This window comes from Thermobia domestica, chromosome 7 (genome assembly GCF_964235325.1).
Source record: "Thermobia domestica chromosome 7, izTheDome1.hap1.1, whole genome shotgun sequence".
In the NCBI taxonomy this organism is placed as follows: Eukaryota; Metazoa; Arthropoda; class Insecta; order Zygentoma; family Lepismatidae; genus Thermobia; species Thermobia domestica.
The window spans coordinates 141,958,901-141,973,642 of NC_137460.1; positions in this window are offsets into that span (position 1 = coordinate 141,958,901).

A 14,742-nucleotide genomic window follows, 5' to 3' on the forward strand; every position below is an offset into this window, starting at 1 on the left:
TGAATCGTGAATATCGTATTTTCAAACGTATACAGCATTTGAGATTACATGTATGTTTGTTGTCGTCTTCACATACGAACGTACTCACGTGCGACTGAAGATAGTGTAATCTGAATGCGAAAACGCTGAGTTATGTGTAATGTAAAATAAGTTTTTTTTAATAGATAAGATTTACTAAAGATGATATTTTGATACACCTATCGAGTAATGTGTGTGAATAAGGAAATGAAACTTTGTTTCAGATGAGGAACTGAATAAGGATATTAAATGCATCATGGGAGAGGTGGAGAAATTTTATTCGCTTGGAAAAGCTCATATGTTTCTTGAAAACAGTTATCATAATAAGCTTGCTTTATTTTTGACTTCCAATGCTCTCCCATCCGTAAATCGAACTCAGGACCACGTTCACCACATGTCCGTGTTAGCTATTAGATCAGCTGGAGGTGCTGAAAAGATGAGCAGACGGTACAGCGGCAAAGCGCTTACATTTGGTATATGGTGGTCCCTAGTTCGACTACCGAATATATTAGTTCATGGTGTCTTAGCATAATGAGCATAATCGTAGGACATTAAATAAATTTGTGATGGACAACATCGTGTTCGTTGATTCTCATGTGATATTTCCGCTTCATCTCATAATATCATTTCATTTACCTTAATCATCCTTTCATCTTAGCCTAAAAGAGATATTCGTGGGGGCGTTAAACTGAAAGATTTCATCTTTATCGTTGTACACAATTGTTTTCCCGATCAACATGTGTAACACTCTACATTTAGCCGTGTTTCTGTTCTTATGGTTAGGTTTGGAAATTTACATTTTAATAAAAAAATATAAGAAACGAAAAATCGTCTTAGACGTTCCTTAAGTAGAATTACTTTGAACAAGAAATCTTAATTCTGTGGCGAGGGTACGTCCCTCATGATATAGTTCATTCTCGAGACGAGATAGAATACATCGAGAAGCAAGATCGACGATACTTTTACAAAAATTTATGGTGAGATCCAATGACGGACAGAACTCCTTATAAAAGTCATAGAAAAAGGATTCATTCTGTTTTCACTGTTGTAAATTAAGGCTTTAATTGGAAGATATCCTTTAAATCGTGTAATATGGCAACTCGACTTGGAAGTACAAGACATCACATACAAATTTTGCCTTCATGTATTACTAGTCTAGACGTTCAGTATAATAATAAGGGCGTCAACACATCTCTCTTTGTTTCAGACCAATCTCATAGTTCGTGAAGAAAAATTTATTACTTTTAGATTCATTTAAATATATGTTAATTAGTTTAAATAACTTTTTTCGGTATTTCAAATTTTGTTTCCCACATATTTGAGTCGTAGGCCTTTCTCAAGTTAATAAATAATTGATATGCATGGATATAGCATTAGCACTTTTTTAGTTGTAAAATTAGTGTAATAAATATTTTGTACCCATGATAAGTAAATTCTCTCATTACACTATTCGTTAACTTACTTAGTTGCAAACTTCATTATTTATGCAATTCAGCTTACTTCGTTTACGATTTACTTCCTATGTGATCAAAGAAATGATTTTTGTTCGTGGGATTTCTTAAGACATCATGTTCTCACACAATGTTAAGGAAAATCGATGAGCTTGAAAATTTTCAATCCTGTGTGAATGTATTAAGTTTTGTGTCTCACGCAGGAGAGTCCTTTATTATTATTATTTCCATCGAGAGATAAGAAAGGTATCCTGCGAATTCTTAAGACAATGAGGACAAGGTGATTTAATGATCATACATATAGAATACGTCTTCGAGAGTGAACATATTATTCATTAGTTAAAGATGGCATCAACGACAATGGTGACTAAGAAAGAGTGTTTGCTGTTAAGTGTCCAATATGGACTTAGTTCAATGAGAACAAAATTAATTTGTATTGGTTTGGATAGTGATACATTTGAGCCAGTGATCCGTATTGGTAAAGGAATTATTTTTGTAGTCGAGTTAAATTTCGTCGGAGTGGGAAACACTTGTACATTTGATCCCATTTGTTTCGGATTATTTAAATTCGCAAGTTGAAAGTACATCTATAAATTCTCTTGGACGAAATAATGAACTGCTGATGCGAAACTTGATGGGTGAGAAAATAGTTATAATAGAGAAAAAAGGTACACTTCATGCTCCTCGAAACAGTGTATACTTAAATTCAAGCGAACGGTTTCATTTTTTGGAAATATTACCGTGTATTGAGCATACTGTAAAAAAAGAATACTTTGAAGAAGGACGGCGATGTAAACATTGATGATGAAAGATTAAAATTGGAAATGAAAGTATTATGTAAACAAAAAATTATAGAATCAATCAGGGATGAATTATTTGAAAGAATTCAAACACAATCATGGTGGGGGGAAACTGATACTCAACCTGTGGATGATACCGATGAGATGGAATGTATTGATAAAAAAAGAAGAAAAATATTTTTCAGTGTAGTGATTTTAGTGAAAGTGATATATATATATATATTTATGACGTAAATTGAGTGACAAGAGGATATCTAACTGTCTGAAAATAATATGTATTATCAAGTTTACTATACCAATAGTGAAATGAAACACGCAAAGAAAGAAAACATATGCTTCAGTCTAGTGATTTTATTAAAGTGGTATATTTTATACATTTCTGAAAAATGTATCATTCATTAGTGAGTAATATTTTACGTTGTATGCAAAAATTGTATTTGAATTCATTATTATGAAAAGAAAAAATATTTTTTTCAGTGTAGTGATTTTAGTGAAAGTGATATATTTTATACATTTCCGATTATGTATCATTCATTAGTTCACTAATATTTTACGTTGTATTAAAAATCATATTTGAATTCATTCACCAATAAAAAAACTAATTGAAGAGAGAGAGAGAGAGAGAGAGCTATTAGGTTTAGATTTAATCTTGTACATTTGTTTGGAAGTTTTACATTTTAATAAAAGTAAAAGAAACGAAAAATCATCTCAGACGTTCCTTAGGTAGAATCACTTCGAGCAGAAAATCTTAATTTTGTGAAAAGTTATGTACCAAATTCATAACTTGAATATTATTATTATTATTATTATTATTATTATTATTATTAATTTGGGGGAGTAGATTCGTTTGATACAAAGATTGTATACACAAAAATCTACTTTGTTTAGGGAGCTGAGACCAAATTTGGTACTTCACGATTTAGGGTTGAACTAATCCTTGCATGAAAAAAAAAGAATTTTACGTATATAGTACTAGGATGACAACTAAGTCCCCTGCCGTTTTGATAATAATATGTCTACATGTCTAAAGCACAAGTATTTTAAAAACTATCACTTACATAAGCGACATGCTTCATAGTTGATAAAAATAATTGTACGAACACGATGAATAACATTTATCAAGGTGCTGAAACCTCAAAATACTATTACTTGGGTAAACTAGTATTGTCAACGAATCGATAAACTTTTCGGCACGAAAAGAGATAAGTCGCAAATCGACAAGTACATTTTTCAAATTCGAAATGAAACAGAAACATCCGAGACTCATAGACAATACTAGTTCACTCAAGTTTTAGTCCTCAGACATTGTTTTAATGTTACATGTGGTATATATATATACTTTAAATTGTTATAGCAATTGCACGAACACGATGTATTTTCAAATTCAAGACAATACAGAAACATCTGAGATTTATGAGCAATACTAATTCACACACATCATAGACTTATGAACAATACTAGTTCGCCCAAGTTTTCGATGAGGAAGATGACCACATTAGACAAAATTTACAGAAAAGTCGGAATATTAAGGAATGGTGGTGATCTGACCTAGAACACACCTTTTCATTACAGTAAACAAAGAACAGGAATGAACATGAATTGTACCTCAAATGATGTGTACGGGATTGGATTTAATCACAGTTCCCATGAAGTAAACTTTGTGATGTACAAACATCGTTTGCGCGTGAGTAGCGTTTATGATTCTAACTTCTTATTCAAAGATCCACAAGATAGATTATTTCTTATTTAAATGCCTCTTTCAATATTCCTACTCCATCTTTGTTTTTAAATCAGGTTCACATTTTATGTTTTATCTAATAACTACAGAGATATAAAAGTAGAAACAAAATGTACAAATGAAGAGAGGAATGAAAGATTCTAAAGCTGAAACCTCAAAATACTATTACTAGGGTAACGAGTAATGCGAACGAAACGATAGAAACTTCTCGATACAAAAAGAGGCAAGTCTCAATTCGATAAGTACATTTTCAAATTCGAGATGAATCAAAACATAGGTACGTTCAAAAAAGTTTGTGATAACTTGATCCAAGATCCAATATATTTTGAATCAAAAAGTTTCTTGTACGTCTTTTATCTGGACAACTACATAAAGTATAGTCAGATCCAGATTGAAAAAAAAAACATAATTACTGCAGACGTCACGTAAATAAAAACGTTAGAACACAAGTTGCAGCTCTGGGAGAAACTATTACAAAACGAAGGTTTGATACATTTACCAATTTGTGTTAAGTATGGAATAAGTACAAGGCACTACTTTTCAAATAATATTCCAATCAATTTCTTCTCTTCTTTCTATCTGTCTCCAGGGAACAGGAGTTTGAACCTAGGACCCTCACGTACACGGTGTTTGTACACCACAAAGTTCACTTGGTGGGAACAGGATTTTGAACGCTCTGCCACTGACTGTTGCTGTTATTATTATATGTAGGAATTTATAGCACATTGAATTCCGTCTTAAAAAGTGTTTAGTTTCAAGAGCAACATTACATTCAGGAAAGCGATATCGAAAATAGAAATTTGTACACGCAAGCCCGTTATCAGCTATGATTTTTTTATTTATATTTTCCCTGTTAGCAGTGACTTTGGGGATTTGCTAGAGTTAGGAGGATATAGATATTTTTTATCCGTAGTGTCATCACTTATCAAAACTTGTTGACCATTTCGTGATGCAGCTTTTTTTCGCATTAAAGGTTCATCTGAAAATTTCAGATTTGTGCAATTTTTCGAAGTGTGAGTGGTCAGTTACAGTTACAGATTCGATTAACCGAATATAAGTCTAGGTACATCTTTAATAGTGTAATTCAAATTGTGGACCTGATGTCAACATGTGCAGAGCTATGTAAAAATGAATCATGTATTATATCACAGAATACTACATTGCTAGATCTAACCACTTTCTCAGATTTGTTCAAAAAACGTAACACAAGACTATTGTAATTCGTCATCTGAATTACCTTTTCTTATTTGTCTTAGAAAGCAATACATCTTCGCGGATAATCATTTAGCACCCATGCAACCAGTTGAGAAAATTCTTTAGTTGAGAAAATTTATTTTTCTATTTCAGTACCGACTTGACAAGTTATCAAATTATAACTATTCCAAAGATAACGTGAAAACAGATTAATTCATTTGTTCACGAATTAATGCGAAAAAGAAAATTTGTCAACTGAAGAATACTTTCTTTTTCGGGTGTACAGGAAGATTATATGGCTATACGTAATAATGATGCTACTGTATCTAAAACAAATATAGATCAAAACTTATTGGCCATTACGTGATGCAACCTTTTTTCGCTAGTAATTCAAAAGCGGACCTGATGTCGACATGTGCAGAGCTATATAAAAATGCGTCATGTATTATATCGCAGAATATTACATTGCTACTCCTGTATATAGGATAGGTCAGTGTTTCTTTAGATATATGCTATCTTTTGTTGTTCAGCATTACGTCAGAACATCACGTTAACACTTCTCATTTTTGTTGATGAATGTCTTGGTTTAATATTTATCTTCACACGTATGTAGTTCATTCTTTTTTTTTAAGTAAACTTGCAATGATTAAAGATGACGATGGTGAACGTGTACAATAGATTTCAATCTTTTAATGAAGTCATTCGATTCATTTTTAATGTTAGGCTTTCGTTTTGAAAAGTAATTAATTTTCTAAGAAACGATTACATGTTGCTCTTGTGCACATCACATCTTTGCAAATACTATCTAATGTAACCACTAACGTTTTGAATCAGGTCCAGTTGGAACAAAATTTTCTAAAAGGGAGTATGCACATGCCAATTTTTGGTTGCTAATCATGGGCCCCATGTTCGCCAAATATTAGTAATTTTAAGCATTACCTCATTAGCCTCCTGTCTCCTTGGTATTATCACAATGGAAAGTTCGCTGACGGTATTCGTACCTTTTTGTAAAAGAGTGATGAGTAATCACAATTTAATTTTTTAACGGTCATGATGGATCAATGGTTGAGTCCCAATGGTAGATTGACAACAGTCAGCCCCAAATGTAGGGAGATGGGCAGTAGAAGTTAGGAAAGACCCAATTCAATCATATTTTAGTTCATTTGCAAGCCTACCGTGATAATTTTAGGGGCGCTCGTCATCCCTGTGGATAAGGGCATGGGTAGAGTGATTACTTCTGGTGCTTGTGGTTCCTGTCTCAATCCGAGTTCATGTTAATAAGTAATTGTGGTAAACAAAAAAACTGTGAGCATTAGTTCTCCTGTTTACTTCTACTTTCTTCATTCCTGTATTTTTTATTTTTATGTTTGTTATTTTTCTAAAGCAATTATGTCAAGTTAGAAGAACATGTATCTTTTCTTTCTAGTACGTGTATTGTTCTTCTACTCATAAATTCAATGGATTTCAGGATGCATGATGACTCAGTGATATAACGTTTATTCACATTGTCATTCTATCAACTATTATTTTCTCGTCATTCATTTGTCGTAATCATATGTCCTTTTACCGAGAGAAGGCATATTTGTGGGGACGTATCTTTATTTCTCCTGGGGGTCTTTACATTTATAAGCTTATTTGATCGGAGATCGAACTAGGGACCGCATGCACTGGTGTTGCGGAACAATTCTCTAGTACACTAAGTATTCATCTGAAAGAATGTCAGATCGAACTAGGGACCGCATGCACTGGGTTGCGGAACAATGCTCTACTATACTAAGTATTCATCTGAAAGAATAAGTCGTTGCTTTATCCCTGAGCCACACACACACACAAACTTTCACATATTTCTTACGTTCGAAACGTAAGAAAATATTTCAGTTTAACGTACCATGATTATGCTCATTATGCTGAGGATGACGGATGATTAACACAAATGAATGAATGAATACTTAGTAGAATGAGAATGTATGAATAGACAATGAAAACTCACGGACACGATGTTCGGAAGTCGACCACAGTGCACGACAATTAGTAATAAAAAATTATAAGCTTACTTGATCGGAGATCGAACTAGGGACCGCATACACTGGGTTGCGGAACAATGCTCTACTATACTAAGTATTCATCTGAAAGAATAAGTCGTTGCTTTATCCCTGAGCCACACACACACACAAACTTTCACATATTTCTTACGTTCGAAACGTAAGAAAATATTTCAGTTTAACGTACCATGATTATGCTCATTATGCTGAGGATGACGGATGATTAACACAAATGAATGAATGAATACTTAGTAGAATGAGAATGTATGAATAGACAATGAAAACTCACGGACACGATGTTCGGAAGTCGACCACAGTGCACGACAATTAGTAATAAAAAATTATAAGCTTACTTGATCGGAGATCGAACTAGGGACCGCATGCACTGGGGTTACGGAACAATGCTCTACTACACACTAAGTATTCATCTGAAAGAATAAGTCGTTGCTTTATCCCTGAGCCACACACACACACAAACTTTCACATATTTCTTACGTTCGAAACGTAAGAAAATATTTCAGTTTAACGTACCACGATTATGCTCATCATACAGATAGACAGACAGAAAGATATACACTTAGATATATTTACATTTATATTTCACAAGTATAGGGACAAATGTTTATGGGGTGTCAAACAATCATTGCATGAGTAATATAGTTTAATCTTTCATTCCAGTGGGTAAAACTCAAAGATTTCCCATTAACCTTGTTGACTTTATTGTAGGACGTAAAACTCAAAGATTTCATTTCATTGTTCAAAGATTTCATTTACAGACAGAAAGACAGACATACCTTGTTGGTTTTATTCTGAGACGTAAAACTCTTCGTTGTTCAAAGATTTCATTTACAGACAGAAAGACAGACAGGTATGCATCATATTATCAAAATTAAAACACCAAGTCTTGAGTCAACTGATATGTAATTGCAATGCGAACCAGAAAACATTCAAGAATTCCATCTTATCATTTTGTGAGAAATCAACGTACAGTGAACAGAAGCATCATACACATTCGCTTATATGTATGTGTTTTTAACGTTAGAATTTCATCTCTATCAAACACGGAAAACAGAAAACAAATACATTGTCTCGAGGGCATCTTAGCTCAGCGGTCGTGTTTCTTACCATATTTTATACTTTTTTTTCATCAGGGACATCGGTGGCTCACTGATAAAGCGTTCACTTCTCGTGCATGGGGGAGGGGTCCCAGGTTCAATATTCTGTTCCCGCCAGATGAACTTTATAATGAACAAACACCGTGTACGTGGATTTCCTCTGGGTTCTCCCGAAGCGTTCACCTGTAATGCATGAAGCACCGTGTTCAAATCTGCTGCAGACAAGTGAACTTTGTGGTGGACAAACACCGTATCACTTTCCCCTCCACTAATCTAGTAGTCATAACTATAGGACTAAAACTCATAGATTTCATTTCTTTTTTTCTCTCGTTCCACAATTTTTTATTCTATCATCATTACTTAAAGGTGAAGTGAATCGATGTTCCAGTTTGGCTCACCCAAGCACATACTACACACATATATATATCATTTTAAGACATAATATGATATAACATACAATTAAATGTACTGTACCTTTTATCATTCGTTTAGCAGGGCTATAGGTCAGTCTGTTACGAATCATCAAAACATTTGATAATGTTATTTTATCTGTTGCTCTTGAAACTAAACCATTTTAAGATGGAGTTCAATGTGCTAGCAAACAGAGAAAGAAAGAGACTAGCAAAACAGACATTCACATATGTGTCTGTTTTTTTTTTTTTTTTTGGTTTGACGAGTATGTTGGCTCAGTGATAGAATATTTACATCCAGTATTTTGGAGTCCCTGATTCGATCGTGGTTCACACCGTATGGACTTTCTGATAAATTCAAAAATCTACAAACACAACGTTCTTCATCGTAAACGTACGTTGTGCTGTGATCGAAAAAAAGACGTCCGTACGGTTTCTTTTCAGATCAACCATTCTAAATGAAGTTTCTTAACTCCTAAAAGAGAAGTATCAGAATAACAACAACATTAGTATACTAATTTAAAAATCCTACCGTATTGATCGTTCACAAAATACAAATTTTATGTGAAAATAATAAAAGATTACAATTTCACTATATTATTATTATTATTATTAAATGCACTAGAATTAGTACTACACTGTTCAGTATAAGTGAAAAGTATGTTCTGCTTCTTTATGAACAGAAGTCCACTTCATTGACACCCATCAACTTTAAAGATCGTTTTCCGTCAAACTTGACTGTGTTTGTACACTATCCAATAAATCAGTCATAATCGAATCTATGAGTTTTTTTGTTTATAGTCTGAAAACAAGCGGAATCAAATGTACAAGTTTTCTTTCCCATTCTGTTAAAATTTCACTTAAATCCAAATACAAGGTCTTTAGCAACACGATTCACTTATTCAAATGTTCCACTTTTCAGTACAATACACATTAATTTGGCTTTCATTAAATTAAGACCTTATGCACCATTTAATATGACAAGGAGGAGAAACAACCATGTTTCGTCTTGTTTATATATGTCCTATACACTTACGATTATGATATCAGTTCAGTAAATTCAAGATCGTGCATGTTACGTCCAAATAAATTAATCTTCATTCCTTTATATATTAAACATATATTTCCATTTTTCCAAATACGATGCTAATGCATCTGGAAGTTATACATAATAGCACATACGTAAATTATTTGTATAAATACATATTGTTTTGATAACTTTAGAATATGTACATGTACTTATTACAGTTATATACAAAGAAAAAGTATGTAATGGATCTTTATTCAAGTTTCACTTCAAATTGTACCATATTGAAAATTAAGTTCCTTATTGCAAATTTACTGGCATTTTTATGTATATCATCATTCGGAGCACTACGAAATACTTGTATATCAGGGCACTTTTCCTGTATTTGTTTAATAAAAGCATATCCCTTCTTAAGGTAAAGAAATGGACAATTAGGAAACCATTTCGCATGTTCTATCCATGGAACATCGGTATCAATCCAATCTTTTAATCCACCACCACAATAGAAGCATATAGTTTGGTCTCTAGTCTTCGTGTAAAAAAATCCAGCATCACTTAATTGATCCGGGCATTGTTTTGATGAAATAGGCCAGTGTTCGAATGTTCTTAAACGTAATTCTTTTGTACAATACTGATTATATTGAGGGGCAAAACATTTATATGCACCACTATATGGTAATTCTGGCATTTGTTGGAATGGTATCCTTTCAGATACAGAATTTGCTCGCAGTTCCATTCTTAATCTTCCACTATTCGAATTTTTCTAATCGTCGACTTCAATGAAATCTTGCTTACGTTTCTATGTTCAATTATGTTCGAAATCTATGGAAGTAAATATTATAAAGTAACTTATAATTTACACAGCCATGTTATTACAGCAGATGATCAACAGAGACTAATGACACTATGCATACAAATATCTGTGCACACATGCATGATGCAGGAAGGGATGACGAAGAGGAAATCATGTTTCATCTTGTTTATACACGTACCATACACTTACGAAAGACCACGTTCGTTTGGGATCCGGGTTCGATTCTCGATGAGAAAGCATTCTTTTTTTCTTCGCAGAAGATCTGGGAACTTCTATTCTTAGCATTACAAGATGTGTCTGGGGGGCTGAGGGGGAATCTAGCTACCCAATACAAGACGACTAGAAAAAAATAAGACGAAAAGTTTTTTTAAAAAATAAAATCTAATCTATATGCGAGGCACTGACGTTCAGTGATAGAGTGCTTACCCCAAGTTGGATTACTCCGTGAAATTCTTTTTTTTTCATGCGAGGATTAATTCAACTCTAAATCGTGAAGTACTGGTCTCACGTTCGATTCCGATGAGAAAACTTTCAAAACAAAAGCATATTTAGGGTTCTGGTTCGATTCTTAGTGAAAGAGCATTAAATATTTCAAGACAATAAATTAATTATTTCGTTCCTTTCCGTAAAGTACTGGTCTCGCGTTCGATTCCGATGAGAGAACTTTCAAAATAAAAGCATATTTAGGGTTCTGGTTCGATTCTTAGTGAAAGAGCATTAAATATTTCTATTTCGTTCCTTTCTGTCGTGAAACAAAGTGAAATTCTTTTTTTCCATGCAAGGATTAATTCAACTCAATGGTCGTGAAGTACAGGTCTTGCGTTTGATTCCCGTGTCCTGCTGGTTCGATCCGCGATGAGAAAACATTACACATTGTAAGACATGAAGTTAATTCGATCCTTTCTGCCGTGAAAACGAAGTGAAATTCTTTTTTTTTCATGCAAGGACTAGTTCAACTTTAAAATCATGAAGTACCAAATTCGATCCCAGCTCCCTACCAAAGTAGATTTTTGTGTACAATCTTTATTTCATAAGTTAACGAAGCTACAATCAAGGTTAGTTGTCTGCTTCACTTTCACTCCCAAAATAATAATAATAATAATAATAATAATAATGTGATGCTGTATTTTTTAAATTTATTTTTATGGTTGTTATTTATGTTTTAATACCGATTCTCGATGATAGAGAGAGAGAAAGAGAGAAAAAGGTAGCATTGAACACTTGAAAGCATTATAGTGCTTCGAAATGAAGAGCTTCGAACAATGTACATATCATATGCTACGCTAAAATCAATACATGAAATTCTTTTTTTTTTCATGCAAGAATTAATTCAACTCTAAATCGTGAAGTACTGGTCTTGCGTTCAATTTCAATGAGAGAGCTTTCAAAATGAAAACATATTTAGTGTACAGGTTCGATTCTCGAAGAGAAAGCATTGAATATTTTAAGACATTAAGTATGCTCTTCGCTATGCAAAATAGGTATTCAATACATAACGAAAAGACGAAAATCAATCAATCAATTGGGAAGCTTCGAACTTGATATTCAATCAATTGGGAAGCTTCGAACATGATAACTGAAAGGACTCTCATCAAGATCCGATAGCCGTCCAAGAGTATGAGCATAGTAACAACGTTCGCTTACGTTCTTCGCAGGAGGGAGTGGAGTGGAGGGGTTTGGGGGGTTCAAATCCATAACGAAAAGACAAAAATCAATCAATCAATTGGGAAGCTTCGATCATGATAACTAATAGAACTCTCATCCGTCCAAGAGCATTTAGCTATTCAATACATAACGAAAAGCAAAAATCAATCAATCAATTGAGAAGCTTCGATCATGATAACTGATAGGACTCTGATCCGTCCAATAGTATGAGCATCCAAGACTATGAAGGCCAAGAGCATCTAGCTATTCAATAAATAACGAAAACAAAAATCAATCAATCAATTGGGAATCTTCGATCATGATAACTGATAGGACTCTGATCCGTTCAATAGTATGAGCATCCAAGACTATGAAGGCCAAGAGCATCTAGCTATTCAATACATAACGAAAACCAAAAATCAATCAATCAATTGGGAAGCTTCGATCATGATCACTGATAGGACTATGATCCGTCCAAGAGTATGACCATCCAAGACGATGAAGCCATCCAAGACTATCACCATAGCAACAGACTGTTCTCATAAACAAAAAATCATTTTCCCACGAACTTCTGTACTAGCCGTGAAAGGATATGAACTTAGCAACTAAAGGCTTGTCGAAACTTGCCTCCCAATTCCAGGAAATGATATCGATTTCTACGAAAACAAGATCAAATTTCGCTTACTCGGCCGTCTATCCGCCCTCTATTCTACTTATGGATTAAATTTATAACTAATTTTCTTTCCTCATCTACATCAGCTGCACAATTGCTTACAGACGCATTTCTGCTATCTAGCGAGCGCTTGATGAACTACAGAAAAAAAGATACTATTAGGGTCTAGCGTAATTAGTGAATTGCTAGTAATTCTAGGGTGATAGAAAAAACTAATGCCAGATTCTGAACGAGCGACCTCAAAAACATGCAATCCACTTGAAATTTTCAAAACAACAATACCCATGCGGACCAGTGATTTAACTGTCGAGCGAGCGTTAGCGACTGAAGACAGGTTAGAGCCCCGCACGGCACGTTGTTTTCTGGCTTTATTACAGCTAAATGGGAGGAGGGACCGTGTTCTACAACCTTGCCGCCATGTTGGTTATGTTACTTACCGTTACATTGAAAAGTATAACTTTCTCCACGTTTCTTACCTGTTATTTCCTCAGTACATTCTCCACAATTTATTTTTAAATTTATTAAGCCATGATTTTTCCTTACTTTTAATAGATTTTTGTTATCACCTTATTGTTGTGATTACCACCAAACTATAAAAATGTTACCTCATATCCAGGGCTGCGTGTCTGTATACCTGTAGCCATGTCTACAAAACAAATGCTGTTACATTTCCATGATCCTACAATGCAGTAACCTTGCGCAAATTAGTTCCCATGCAGTAACCTTGCCAAATAGTTTGATATTTAGAACAGCTTATATAAGAAAATAAACACAACTTGCTCTCTCCTTATACATTATCAAGTACTCAAAAAAGCAATTTATTCATTTCTTCCCCGTAAGTTTTCAAAACTTTTCCTAGAAGCGGACTACCAACTTTGGAACTTAATTAATTTAATCAATTATAGTTTGTGAAATGAACCAGGAAGCAAATGAGGAAAGAAAAAAATATAAAAATTAAAACATTGCTTTTTGCCTTACCTTGAAAGATATTTTATTTTTTCTACATGTGAATTTACAAACTGCTTATAATAAATAACAGAATTTCAATATCAGAACGAAAATTACTATTTAAGATTATTGCACTATAAGATGATTGCCCATATAGCTATTACTTTAATCCAATACTCAGATAATGTTCTTCATTTAGAGAACTTCATGTCCTGTCGGTTTTGCCAAAACGACATCTATATTTGTACCCAAACCCAAACCTTCGAGATCAAAATCGAATTATCCCATAACTTTTATCTATTGATTGTGTTGCCAGAATTTTGATACTTTATTTGGATTAAAATTTCTGCTAGTACAAAAGAAGAAATGTGTCAGATTATTGGATATGGCACTCACACAAAGAGATGAAAGAAAATTTTTATTAATAGTTTTTGAAAATATCACTTTCTCTAATGATGACGCACTTTCAAGAAACAGTTGTGCTACTTTTATTGGGAGAGTACAGAATAGTTTAGCTTTTCTTAGTTTTAAATGTTTCACCAGTTCCTTCACATTACTCCAAGTTAACTTTCCTGACTTTACTCCAAACCTTTTGGTCTATTTCACCATCGATTCCCAATTCCTCCAAATGAGAACAATGTTTCAAGTAGAACCACAAATCATACTCCAATAATCCGGGACCAACGAGCAACTTTCGTAGGTTATTTCCAACATCACATATACTGTTCAAACTGCCAATTCCATCCTATGCCTTTTCTCATCCACAGAGTAATAAATTCCCGTACCTTTAGTTCACGAATATTAGAACAAGTAGTTTTCAACGCAATTAGATATTCTGGTCCTAAATGGCTTATTTCCAGAGACTTTA